Below are 10983 nucleotides of genomic sequence, written 5' to 3' on the forward strand. Positions count from 1 at the left end.
GGTGCCTTATTTAACTTGCTTTTAAAAATAGCACACTCAGGTTTTGTGTGTTTTGACTCAACAGACACACTGACCAGGGTGGGGCTGTATGGCCAGCCTGACTTAGCAAGTGTGGGACGGAAGCCTGCAGAAACAAAACAAGGTGCAGTGTGAAGATCTATCTCTTGTTCACAAGCCAGATCGCCTGAGGGGGAGGGGCGGCCTGGATGGGGTTCTGATGAAGGGAGGGAAAGGGTCGTGTCTCCTAGGCCTGGATTCTTTGCACATTCAGGATAAGGGTCCATGTCAAAGTGCCGTGTGGGGTGGCAGCAGCCTGGGACTTTAGGAACCCTTCCACAGGTTTCCAGTTCACTGTAAGCCCGCTGTCAGGGCTAGCACGTCGTTAGCTCTTTGGCCTTCCAGGTGAACCCCGCCGAGGAGCCGATGAATCCCATCTGCAGTACTGGGAGGCCTGATCAGCTCTCTCCTGTCAGGCCCTGAAGTTCCAGAAGAACCTTGCCAAGCTCTGTGGTTAAGTGGGAAATTGGGACTTAGCAGCTTACTGGCCTTGTCAGTTGCCAAGAAAGAATGTCAAGAGGAAATCAAGAAGGGAGCCTGGAAGGTCAGGAGAACTTTGTGAAGGATGGAGCTTGACTTTTTCTACCCCCCCCCCCGTCATTTGTTCCCCCCTTGGATGCCTTTGCGCAGGCAGTGGATGCTGTTCTCCAGGGACGGAGGTCTGGACACCCCCAGAACCTTCTACTCCAGTGTGAATTCTCCCAGCACGTTCTCTGTTCCTGTTCAACCACACTTCCTACTTAGAAGAAACATTTTTTTTTCCTGGTCTGTTTTCAGAAAGCTCCTATTGTTGTGATCCAGATCTGCAATGAGTTTCCCAAAGATGCTCGCACAGGTAACTGGGAAAGAGGGGTGACAAAGCAGCTCATGAGAACTGAGCAGCTGCGCATTGCTGAAAGCCACCAACAGACTGTCGTCCTTGGTTCGACTTAACCCCGGTGGCAGTCACGTAATTCTGCAGTGCTCGGCAAGTTCCTCAACACAAACCAAACAAAGTTATTTTAAGAATCAAATAACTTAACCTACATTTGCATGTGTGCGGCTCTGGAGCACACAATAAATGCTCTGGTGATAATAAATCCTCTTCCTTCTCTGCTTCCCCTTACCTGGGTTTAAGCAAAAAAAAACAAAGCAACAAACAGAACCCTGGAGCTCGGTTTCACGTGTGATTACAAAAGCCATGCCCAGCTCCATCCTGGACTCCCACAGTTTGTGTAGATCCTGGTTTTCTTCTTTCTTTCCTGGGCTCTGCTTCTTCAGTAATTACTCAGTTCCCAGGGTTCTCCAGCCAAAGTCCCAGAGTTTTATCCAATTAATTTTCATCGGCCTGGCTTAGGTCCCATGCCCATCCCTGAGGCCTGGGAGAAACGGTGTTCTGAGTCTCTCTCTCTCTCTCTCTCTCTCTCTCTCTCTCTCTCTCTCTCTCTCTCCTCTCTCTCCCCCCTCCTCTCTCTCTCTCCCCTCTCTCTCCTCTCTGTCCTCCCCTCTCTCCTCCCCCTCTCTCTCCTCTCTCTCTCTCTCTCTCTCTCTCTCTCTCTCTTTCTCCACTCTCTCCCCCTCCTCTCTCTCTCCTCTCTCTCTCTCCCCTCTCTCTCCTCTCTGTCTTCCCCTCTCTCCTCCCCCTCTCCCTCCTCTCTCTCTCCCCCTATCTATTTCTCTCTTTCTCTGTCTCTATCTGCCTGCCTACCTGCCTGCCTGCCTGTCTCTCTCTCTCTGTGTCTCTGTCTCTGTCTGTCTGTCTGTCTGTCTGTCCCCCCCCCCCCCCCCGTGTGTGTGTGTGTGTGTGTGTGTGTGTGTAATCCTTCTGAGCGGAGCTGAGGGTGGGCGCAGCCCTACCTAGTCCATCTGTACCAAGAGAAGTCAAGAGGTGGGGTCATCAGGAACATCAGGACACTGTGAGCAGAAGCAGATGCTCTGGTGAGAGCCTGAGAAAAGCACCAGGTGTCTGGCATTGACGTGACCACAGTGAGGAAGGGCAGGCATCTTCTGCCCCATGGGCTTTTTAAGATCTTTGTGGGATGGGCAGGTGTCTCTTGGTTTGGGGCTTCCTTGTTTTTCCAGTGTTATGGCTTGGGGCGGGGTAGAGTTGGGGAATGGGGAAACCTGGTGAGCTCTGTGCATTGGCAGGTGTTTCTTCCCATGGCCGGGAAGGAAAAAGTGTTGAGTTTGGGGACTGTTGACACACTGCGGCCAGGCAAAGGCTAGTGATGCCCTCAGTGTCTGGCCTGAGCACCAAGAAGGGAGTCACTAGTGGGGTTTGGAGTGATAGAAGGGAGTCCAAGGTACTGAGCCTGACCTGGGGGAAGCACAGGGCTGCCAGCCTTAGGCAAGTCAGGGAGAAAACCAGGCAATGGATATTTCAGTCCCTCTGTTCCCGCCTCCCCATTGCTCACACTTGCACCTGCCATTGGCTACCCTGTGGCAGAGTGTGAGCCCAGGTGATCCAGAGCAAAGCCAGGCTCAGGGAGCAGAGAGGCGCCAGTGAGGCCCCACTGTCCTGTGAGGTTTGCTGTCTTGGAAAAAAGACACTTGGCTTGTGACCAGTGCTGGGAGTGGGAGTTTAGTCAGCGTCTCAGGCTAAATTCTGATTTATTCTCTTGCTTTTGGAAATGTAATAATCTCTCCATCAAAGCTCGATCTATCTGCCAAAATAATGCATGTCCTTTTGTACAAACGAAAGAATTACAGCTATTATGCAAACACTGAAAGGGGACCACATTTGCATGCAGAGAGAAGAGAAAGAAAAAAAAATCCTATTTGCAACGAAATTAATGATACCAACGTGGCAAAGAGACGTATGGGCACCCATTTAACACTTGGACAGGAACAGAACGAAGTTTCCTTGCCAACCCCGGTGAAGTAACGGGGCCAAAAAGAAAATACTCGGAAATGGAGGCCTGTCTGGAACAAGCCGGAATTGGGGATTTCTGGCCATTTGAAGACACCCTTCTCCCAACAAAAGATGGAAATAAAGGTCCTTACACAGACTAACCATGAATATTAATGCTCTAGATTTGGTGCCTGAACCAAGTTCCTCATTAAGACCGGCCTTCCTCAGAGAGCTGTGAGCAGCAGGGTCTGGGCCGCTGGGTGGCCATCCTCACCCGCGCTTTGCATTCAGATGCAAAGGCAGGTAGATAGGAGGGGCTTAGAATGTGTTTGAGCTTTGTTACTTCAGGAAATAGGTGCCTGACAGAGAGGGGGATGTTGAATCAGAGGAGGGAAGGCTAAGGTGTCTCCCATTCCCACCCCCACCTTCACCCCAAGGATTAGTCCATTCCTAAGAGGCTCCCCAGCACTGCAGGCCTCTGTCTGCCTCAGTCACACTGAGTACCAGGGTGAGAATGTGGCTACCCATGTAGTCTCTTCTATAGCTACTGCTATAGAAGGCTTGAGACCCTGGGGAGATGCTCGGTGGGTACGGTGCTTGCTGTACAAGCATGAGGACCTGAAATTGGGGATCCTCAGAACCCACATAAAGCCAGATGTTGTAGCAGTTGTAGTTGTGAGGTGGGAGACTGAGACAAGAAAACCCTGAATGTTTACAGACTAGCCCGAGCTGACATAAGCGGTGGTGACCACCACGAGACCCTGCCTCAAACTACCTCTCCTTCTGCCTCAGCCTCCTCTAGAATTCTGAGAACTTTATATCATATATATATATATATATATATATATATATATATATATATATATATATATATTTTTTTTTTTTTTTTTATAGTTCCTTGGATAACCTCCCCCTTGTCACTTGGAAACCCCTTGCCCAAGCCCATCTACTCTCCAACCTTTCTTGCTTCCCTGGCTCACCTGAAAACAGCTGCCCTTAATAGTGGCTTAGCGAGTCAAGTCCCAGGACCGCTCCAGGAGCTGTAATGATGATCTGTCTCCCAGGACCCCACAGCTAGGCCAAGCAGGATCACCCCAGAGGAAATGATGGCAGATTTTTTTCTGCAACCTCCTCTCTGCCAGCTCAGAATCAGGCTGAAGACTGGAAGATGAGCTAGGGCTAGGGAGATGAACTTGCAGAGACAGGCTGCCCTTAGACGACGAGACCAGCCCGTTGAGAGGCCCTGGAACTTCACCCCCCCCCCCACAAGTACGACATACAACGAGCACTCACTGTGGTGGCTTAAGTAAGACTGGCCCCCATAGGCTCACATATTTGAATGCTTGGTCACCAGGGAGTGGCACTATTAGGAGGTGTGGCCTTGTTAGAAGAAGAATGTCACTGGGAATGGTGGACTTTGGGCTTTCAAATGCTCAAGTCAGACCCTCTCTCTCTCTCTCTCTCTCTCTCTCTCTCTCTCTCCCTCCCTCCTTCCCCCTCCCCCCCATCTCTTCCTGCTGCCTTTGGATCCAGAGGTAGAACTCTCAGTTACCCCTCCAGCACCATGTCTGCCTGCGCGCTGCCATGCTTTCCCACCGTGACAATAATGGACGAAACCTCTGAATGTAAGCAAACCCCTAATTAAATGCTTTCTTTTATTAGAGTTGCCCTGATCATGGTGTCTCTTCACAGCCACAGAAACCCAGGTTGAATCAGATTCCACATGACCTTTGTGGAGGCAAAAAAAAAAAAAAAAAAAAAAAAAAAAAACCACAAAAAAACAAAAACAAAAAACAAACAAACCAAAAAACCAAAAAACCAAAAAACCAAAAAACAAAAAAACCTGGACTATTCCAGAAAACAAAAACCTGGACTCTTCCAGCTCTCTCGTCCCTGCTCTCTACACAGGAATTACAGCTGTGATCACTGAATGCAGTGGGCTAAATGACTGCCTTTCCACTCCTCGTCTTTAAAACCAATAGTACACTGAGATTGTTATGTTAAAGCCTAACTCATTGGCTGCTATTGAATCCTTAGATGCCCAGATGCTGTGAGTATACAAGCTCACACGGTATACTTTACACACACACACACACACACACACACACACACACACACACGCTCTTGAAGTGGTCAGATTCTGGAGCCAGGTAGTATGAGCTCGGCAGTGTCCTACCACATACTAACTGTGTAGCATCTGGGAAATCACTTCTCTGTGCCCTGGTTTCTTCATCTGAGAAATGGGATAACAGCTCTTCCCTCATGGGGTTGATATTAAAGATCAGTGAGGTACTATATGCAAATTCCTGGAGCAGTTGCATGCAGTTAGCACCAGCTAATGCAACCTCTCATTAGCCTACCACAGATGATGGATGGGCCCCAGGGAGAGGTGGCTGGTGCTGTGTTGCCACTTATTACAAGGTCGCATTGTTTTAATCGCTAAAGGTTGAAAACTGATGTTGTCTTAGTTGTAGGACTCCGAGCCAGATGGAGTCTCTTTGAGAGAGGATAGTGTGCTTCCCTAAGCATGTTGGTAAAATATATTAAGGCAACTCTTCATTTCTTGAATCATAAATCTTAAGCACTGGGAAAGGGCTCACAATTTATCTTGGTCTGAATAGAGAAGGAACTGGCTTGCTCAAGCTCAAGGTTGCCCAGTTATTCGTGGCCTGGCCTCTAATTGCTGGGGCAGCATTCTGTCTGTTCATCACCATAGTTACTGTAGCATAGCGCCTGGTGATACATGTCATAGCCATACCTGTAATGTTGAGAGTTATAGCCACATGCACAGGCGTTGATATGCAGGCAGCATGTTGGTCCTGTGGGGAGCCAGAGGCATTTCATTGCCATGCACCTAGTTTTCCTCTTTGAAGGGGGGGGGGCTGTGTCCATACAGCAGGCTTCTACCTCCTATGTACAAAACAAAACAGAAAAAAAGAAAAAAAAAAGGAGCTTGAATGGACCTGAGCCATCAAGAATTCAGAGGAAGGCCAGCAGGCAGCTGGAGAAGCGAGGGAAGTGGGTGGAGCAGGCTTGGAAAATCCCGGCCAAGGTCAGCAGCAGCGAGGATGCTACGGGAAAGCTGTTCGCCAGCCTTGCACAAAGCTGCTGCCATTGGGCTCCGACCCTTGGTGCCTCAGTTGCTCTGAGCGCTCGCTCCTGTCTCCCTGCATCTTCGCTTCACTCTTCCTGCCTCAGAGCCTCAGCACAAGCATCCCAGGAGTTATCTGGGTCAGAGAGTTGAGAGCCAAGGTGAGGGGCAGAGAGATGATGGTAAGATGTGGGGACAAGGCGCCCAAGCAGAGCCAAAAACTACAGAGGAGAATCGGACCCTTTGTGTCTTCCATCTAGGAAGGTGTTTGAGTGCTGGGTAATTAAAAATAAAAAATGTGAGAAAGATCTATGGCCATCAGGAACATTTTGAACTGGCCTATTGCCAACTGCCTAGGCTTTGCCCAATTTGGAGGCGGTACCTGTGTGAGAGAAGAGAGAATAGACCAAAGAAGACCACAGGGTCAAAGGATTTTCCTCTTTCTGTTTACCTCTGCCACTGCCAGGATTGTCCCTAAGGACCCAAGTGTCTTCTAAATGCTTACTATTGCTTTATTAAGCTAGAGGTCACATGACATAAAAGTCACCATTTTGGTTATTTTAGAGTATGTTATTTAGTAGACGCATGGTATCTTGTGACCATTGTCACGGTGCTTCCATCCCTCTAAAGCAAATCTGTACCCCAAAGCACTCATTCGCCACAGATGCCCCGGAAGCCAGCCTTTTGCATTTTGCCTCTATTGGATTGGCTTGTTCTGGAAACATCACACAGATGCAACTGGATGACGTGTAACTGCCTTACTGTTACGTCCCCGTCCCTGCCTCACCTGCTACGAGTACTCTGTGACCCATCTCCTCTCCGTTGGGCACCACATTCAGCCAGCACAGGTCAGGGGAGTTAGCCCGGTTCCTAGGCCCTTCCCTGAAGCGCACAGACGCAAGGGGAGGTGGCGAAGCCATCAGGGGACTCAGGAAATCCCCAGACATTGAGAGGAGATGCCTCAGTGAGTAAAGTGCTTTTCTCGCAAACATGAGGAACTGAGTAAGATTCCCCAGAACTCAAGTTAAAAAAAAAATGTCGGGCACAGTGGTGTGCACTCCTGGTGATGAGGAAGTAGAGACAGGCCTGTTCCCCCAGAACTTGCCAGCCAGCTGGCCTATCATATCTGTCAAGTTTAAGTCAGTGAGAGAAAAGTGGGGGTGGCACCTGAAGGATGACCCCATCCCCCTATGGATGTCCTCTTGCCTCTACCCCAACACACATGTGCCAACCCCATCCCTCCCCGAAGAATCCCCGGACAGGTTAGTAATTGGGGATCGTGGCGTGGTTAACCGTGGAGCAGGAGAAAGGCTTGTGGAAAAATTCAAGCTAGTTTTACCAGAACAGCCGTGGGTCAGGACGGGCAGGAACGATGTAAAAACAGGTCCAGGCTGTACGGCTGGTGTCCTGCCTTCTGTACTCTGCCCCCTCCAGCACCGGAGGAGAGCGCTGAGGGAGTACCTGGTCTTCTGAGGCTCAGGCAGGGAGCAGGTACAGCTGCGGGCAGTTGATAGGGCCATCGTCCTGTCCCTCCAACCCTTCCATCAGCTTCACTAGAAAGAAAACCACGGGTTGGGGGCTGTGCCAGCAGCCACGACAGCAATATTAGCCATGGAGACAGGACATTGCAGAGACCCCTACCCCCACCCCAGGTACAATAGCTTTAAGAATCTGTAGGTGAGGGCTGGAAGGGATAGCTCAGCAGTTAAGATCGCTTGCCCTGGTAAAGAATCCAGAGTTCATACCTAGCACTGTCTTCTGTACCATCAACTCCAGGGGATCCAATTAATGTCTTCTGACCTCTGTGGGCACCAGGCGTGCATGTGGTTAACATGCATGTATGCCGGCCAAACATTCATACATAAAATAAGTAAATAAATGAAAGAATCCGATGTACTCGCTTCTCACTGGACATCTCCCTGCAGAGTGTCAGGCCAGCCGGGTAGCTCTGCCCTCACTGGTACCCAGGCTTCAAAGCTGACAGAGTTCAGTCTCTTTGTCTTCAGGAGAAGGTTTCTTTCAGAGGGCTTGCCTGGGAGGCTCAGCTAGTGGGCTCAGGCAGGGCTGAGTCAGTCTCCTCCAGGGCAGCTCTCCTGTGACATTCACCACTAGGCGAGGGAAGGTGTCAGGTGTGGCTTCAGGAACTGCTCAAGTTCTGACACCACCTCCCTGGCCCTGTATCAACACGGTGTGTATCAGCAACTTAGAGTCTGGAGATAGGCCTCACAGGGATCCCTGAAATGTCTTCAACCAGGACCCAGGTATGTGGGGCTGACAGTCTGGCTGTCTCTATCTGTGGAGGCGCTTGCCAGAGGACAAGGTGAGTTTACAGAGGGTGGTGAAAAATGAAAGCCGTAATTATTGGCTCTGTCTGTATGGCACGTGACTGGAGACAATGGTGACCACACTTCCTGCTCCTTTATCCCTGCTTACTAGGGAGAACACTGATGGCGGGTGAGCTTGAACTTTAGCTTCCAGCTGGGCCACCTGAAATGGTACAGTAGCTGAGGAGGCTTGCATCTCCTTGAGCACGGGGTAAGGTTTTCACCATTTAAACAAAAAACAAACCTGGAAGCGGAAGGCGCATAGAGTCAGGTAGACCAACCGCTGCTGGTTTGGCTCCTGCAGTTTTTTTTTTTCTCCCCTCTGCTTTTTTTCTGGGCAGCTGATCCATCCCATAGGCTCAGCCATCTGGAGCTCTGTAAGGGTGAACTTGCCATGTGTGTCAGCCAACTACAGGCTGCTGCTGGGAACTGGAGAGTGGGAGCCAGGGAGCCTGGGTGCTGCCCCTCTCCTTCCCCCCCCCATCCCCCTCTTCCCCCTCCATCCCCTCCACCACCACACCCCTTCCACCTTTAAGGTCACCTGTAGGCTGGGGCTGGTCCTTGCTCATCCCTCCTTCCTTTTGAGAGGGAATGGCTTTACACTGTTGTTGGCTACTTGGGGCCTTGCCTCCCCTGTCCAGAGTTCTGTAAGTGGTGTGTCATTGACATGTCTTCTTTGGGTCATATGGGGCAAACTTTGTGTGACCAGATTTCTTCCCTCAAACTCCTGAGCAACTGAGTGCTCCATTCATCTCAGAGCGCAAAGACCGGTTGGTCTTTGGCATTCAATGACGCAAGACTGGGTGGAGGACCTGCCTTTTCTGAGAATCATTTAAGGTCAGGACAGAGGGCAGACTTAGGGCAGATTATGATCCAGGTACCACTGAACACCACCTTCCAGCGTCCTCCCCCCACCCCCCTCCCCCCATCTCTATCCCCCACCCCTTCCCCCACCTCCTACCCCTTCCCCCACCCCTCCCCCCACCTCTCCCTCCACCCCTCTCCTACCCCCAATGCTGCTTCAGGTCAGGGCATTGATGATGGCCGTATGTCCACATGCATTATTTTTTTTTTACCATGGCCAGGTATCCAGGGAGGCGGGTGTGGAAAACTGTTCCCACAAAATTACTAGTGTGGTTTGTCAGACAATTTACGCCAACCTTGGGCTTCCATGGAACCTAATCTCTTTTATTAAGTGACTTGGCCACTAAATAACCTTCCACAGTCTCTTTTCTCTGTGCCCCGTTGATAGAGATAAACTAACCTCTATGCCCTGGCGTTCCTGGCTAAGACATCACCGCTCTAGTCACTGATGGTGGCCAGTGCTGGGAATGCAGACACGAGAGGATGCTGGTAAGGTTAAGTGAGGGGTTCATAGGTTGGGTCTCACGGCTTGGGTTGGGGAGAAAACAGAAAGAGATCTCAGGGCAGACTCAGGCCGAAGAGCTTGAGCAGAACGGGGTCAGAATCCAAACACGAGTTCCAAGACCTGGGGGCACCAGGGACAATAGGAATCTTTGTCCCATCTCTAAAGCAGGGCTACCTTCTCTGCCTCTTTCCCAGACTCTCTCCAGCTATTCTCAGTGTGTAGGGACAGGCGGCTGAGTACAGGGGTGGGGTGAGGTGGAGATCGCAGGGATTCCTAACACAGATGAATGGTGTCTGCTTATCTCTAGCCTTAGCCATCTTTCCTTAAACTGGACACTGTTGCTTTGTTTAATGCTTACGGTAGAGGCAATGTTTTTGAATTCCTCTGAGTGTATTTACACTTCTGAGATGCATAAGCGGTGAGAACTGGCAGAATCCTTAGAGTTACCCAAATTACCTGGAATTGTATCACTAGACCTGTCAATATTATGGACAGAGAAGTAAACCCTTACAAAGAACGTATTGACCTGTATGGCCGGAGAGCACAGAGGAGTCGGCTTCAGGTCTGGCTTGACCTAGCAGCTCACTGCTCATCTACGTGACCAAAGCTCTCTGCCTTTTCATGTTCCCATTCTTTCTCAGTATTCTTTTTTTTTCTGTTTTTTTAATTAAACATTTTTTATTTTTTACAAATACACTTATATTTTTATACATATATACAATAAACTACGCATAGCAAGACGAGCTATGTCACAATCAGGAATTATAAAAATGTTAAATTCCTAGTGTTTTGGCTATTTGTATTTGACAGCCTTAAAGGAAACATCTTCTCTATCTTGGTGCATCTAAAATTCTGAATGTAAATCAATATCTATCCTATCTTGTCATTATCAAGTCCAAATTTCTATCTAGACCTAAAAACATCTTAACCTCTAAACAACTAAGTTTCTTTGTAAAACTAAACTACCTGGTCTTCAACCCCATGAGAGACTTGAGAAGGAATAAACTTGATTACCTGAGTATGCTGGGAGTGCAGGTTAGTAGCTTTACAAATGAGAAGATAACAGAGACAGTTTTCTACCCGAATAGTCACCCAAAACTCTTTTTAATGTTGGAGCATCATCTTCAGTCTTCTGGCCCAATATATCTGACAGACATATTTGTGAGGCAGGAACTATTGAGGACTTGCTTACTCTGTCTTGGCAGAGTTTGGCTGTCAACTCTGCCTGCATCCAAGCTTGCTCTTGTCTGTGGTACAAATGAGGACCTTTTCCCCAGTGTCTAGTTTGCCACATTTGAAGCTGCCTCCATAA

The sequence above is a fragment of the Acomys minous genome (assembly GCF_964271855.1).
Source record: "Acomys minous genome assembly, chromosome: 6".
Taxonomy (NCBI): domain Eukaryota; kingdom Metazoa; phylum Chordata; class Mammalia; order Rodentia; family Muridae; genus Acomys; species Acomys minous.